Source organism: Cibotium barometz, chromosome 12, assembly GCF_041138505.1.
Source record: "Cibotium barometz isolate CiBa-2024 chromosome 12, ASM4113850v1, whole genome shotgun sequence".
NCBI classification, from domain to species: domain Eukaryota; kingdom Viridiplantae; phylum Streptophyta; class Polypodiopsida; order Cyatheales; family Cibotiaceae; genus Cibotium; species Cibotium barometz.
The window spans coordinates 51335066-51338779 of record NC_141057.1 but is presented as its reverse complement, the minus strand read 5'-3'; positions in this window follow the sequence as shown (position 1 = coordinate 51338779).

Genomic DNA, 3714 nt, shown 5'->3' with positions numbered 1-3714 from the left:
TGTGTATCTATTGCATTGTCTATTGTTCTTTGTCTTGATATCTCTCCCCGCTATGCCATTTTCTCCAAATATATGACTGGTGTTGCATCAACAATATCCTCACGTGATCCCTTTGCCACCATAATAGGTAAGATTTGCATAAAGTCACCACCAAAGAGCATAATGTTTCCACCAAACACTCTATCACTTTGCGTAATGTCTTTTGATGTCTTATCCAATGTTTCATATGCATCATTGGAGCCTCATCCAGACAATTAATCTTGTAAGCTTGAACACCTTAGCCAATGGGTTATTAACTTCAGTACTATATGTGCTAGAAGTATTGAGAACCATTGGGATTTTCAACCACAAGTGTGAAGTACGTCCATTTGAAAGTAATAATGCAGCTATTCTTGAAGATGCACATGCCAAAGAAACTTGATTCTCTCCACATAATAGGGATAGGAAGACATAATAAAGAGACTGATTATGTTGTGCAACTTAGAAAATATTGCCTTATTTGGAAGTCCATTATATACCAACTTAGCATTGTGAGCAATATCAGTTAATTTACATCTACTATCCAATATCAATAATATATGTGATGTGGTAAGCATCTTTTTTAAAATTCGATAACAAAAAAATCCCACTATGCTTCCAAATAATGCTTTTTTCACCAATAAGTGCATCATATCCTTATTCTTCTCATAGAAGATATGTGGAGTCAAATCAAGTCGAGCTTGGACAGCCTCATCTAGCAGTAAAGCATTGTTTATTTCATCCCTCTTAGGATTTCAAGTAGAGGTAATAAAGAGGTCAGATTTACCCATCTTCCTAACAATTTCCATTGAATTGTGATACAATTGATGCATATATCAAGGGCCCCCAATATATGCAGATGGTAGAACTATCCTACATCCTAGCAATGCCACGAGACACTCTATTGACCCCATTGCTTATATTAACCATACTTGCAAGCCCTTGGTATACTTTACCATGCAATGTTTTCTGCTTGTTACATATACATACTAATCTTGATTCTTCCATGCTACTATATGCATTAACAATGTACTGTTGCAAAAGTCGACCACTGCACAGAAGGCACGCATTTGTATCTTCCCTTATTTGTAGTCCATATTTATAATATTTTTGTCAAGTTATGGTATTTATCTCCTCATTTGAACCTTCTTTATTCCTACCATGGATCAGAATTCCAACATGCCAACCACCCTCTCCTCGAGGAAATGGTAGAATATATAATAGAGGCATATATGAATGATGCAAGTTAGATATTATTTTATAGTACCTATGAGAGACATTATTTTAATATGTCTATGATCTACATGAAAATCATCCCCTTGTCCTGGCATGATAGCAAAAACCAAGTTTTGCCTTGAGGCTGATCGAGCTTCAGTAGTGATAACCAAGTTTTGCCTTGAGCTTCAGTAGTGATAACCAATCTTGAATCTGCATATGAACTAGAATAAAAAAATTCTCGCATTGTATGAAATGCACATACATACGAATTATTTTCATACATCATTGTTTATAACCTTTCAATCACGTTATGATTTAAAGAAGGCATCGCCCATGACATCATTCTCCAATTCATACTCTGTATCATACACATATAATTGGGAAAATTGAGGAGTCGCATCTCGTGTTCTATTAGGTATTACAGAGCCAACATGAGGATATATAATACCATGGATTCAAAAAGTAAATACACCTCCCCCCTAGTGAACTAATTATCCAAGTGAGCACCCAATGAAATGAATGCTAAGGCATTACTATAAGAGTGTAAGTATCCAATCTTCTTCTTGTCCTTCTCTATGCTTTATTAGCGGATGCATACTAATGTTTACATACCTATTACACATTCTCCACTGCATAGGCACAGTTTCCATGAAATTCATGAAGTCTTGTGTGTTAAGGGTTACCATAATTGCAAGGGCTTTGAGATATTAGGCATCCCTAAGAGAGAAGATAATTTGGACAAACTATAGAAAATGATGGTCCTTTAGAGAGGGGAGTGTCCCAAGCAGCAAGTATAGACTTTCACATGTCTTTTGACTCTTGTGTCCATAAGAGAAACTAGAAGTCTAATAGGAAAACCCTTTCTATATGGTGGAATGGTGCCTATACAGGTGATGCATAGATGCACATAGTTGTATTCTAGTTCTAGGGCATTCTTGAGATCATCTTCTCTATCTAGTGGGTAGAAGTAACGAGTTTTGTTAGAACTAAAACCTATGTCAGAAGACTCCAAAATAGGGAATTCAATAGAAGATTTGAATTTGAAGTTTTTATCTAGATCATACAAGGCTTGTGAGTGAATCTTGGGAATGTTCCACTTAGGATGTGTAGCATTATCTAAGACAGATAGTGAAGAAGAGGTTACCATATTTCTTGACTCGATTTTAAACCTCTTAGAGATAGACTTGGTGAGACAAATCATGGCCATTGATCAAGGTAAGAGAGGAGTTTGCTATGCATGATCATTGCATGTGAACTGCTTGCAGTACCTCAAGGTCTGAATGCCTAACAGAGATGGAATAGGCTTCAAGCAACGGTAGCACCTTAGACTTGGTGAGATATATCATGGCCATTGATCAAGGTAAGAGAGGAGTTTGCTGTGCGTGATCATTGCATGTGAATTGCTTGTTGCAGTACCTCAAGGTCTGAATGCCTTAACCCCTTGGTTGTACTTAGCGACTTAACGGAGATGGAATAGGCTTCAAGCAACGGTAGCACCTTAGACTGCAAGAGATAGATACTCTCGTACTCTGATACAAATGGGTGAATGAAACCAAAGACTATGTTAAGAATGTTTAAGGAGAGTTAAACAAGCTCTGATAAATCATGGAAAGAAAAAAGGATTTGAGACAAAAAGATCAAAGGATGAAGCTCTCATACCAAAATGCTATTTGTAGAAAAGATAGAGTGACTTGGGCTTATATATGAAGCATTAATCTTAACTGTTGTATTAACAGAGGTCATCGTAAAACAAAATCTAGTTAAGAGAATAATGAGAGAAATAAAAACAATGATCTCAATAATTATATATTATGATGGGTAGGAAAAACTCTAGACTGAGAGTGAAAAAAAACTTGTGACTCAATATACAAGAGAGTGAAGAGGGATGATGGCTAAGAAAGGCTCACAAACTAGAGAAGGGACACTAAGGCATGTTTCTTCCTTTGTGAGGAAATTTATTTATACTCAAACATGCCTTGGAAACCAAGCTAGATGCCTTGAGGCTCAAGCTAGATGCCTTGACAATCAAGTAGGCGCACTACAAAGAGATAAGCTTAACAATAGTATTAACAGAGGCCATAAAAGAAAAGTTATTTAAGAGACTAACGAGAGAAATAAACACAATGATCTCAATAATGATATATTATGATGGGCAAGAAAAACTCTGGACTGAGAGTGAAAAAACCTATGACTTAATACACAAGAGTGTGAAGAGGGATGAAGGCTCACAAACTAGAGAAGGCACACTAGGATGTGTTTCTTCCATTGTGAGGGTGCTTATTTATACCCAAAAATGCCTTGACCATGCACCCAAGTTGGTTGCCTTAAGGCTCAAGCTAGATGCCTTGACGTTCAAGCATGTGCACTACCTCTTTGTGCACATGGGTGTGGTTTGAAAAGCATACTTTTCATAGTGAAGCATACGCTACCAACATGCCCAATAGATAGCACTATTGTAGCTTGATGCACACACTACAA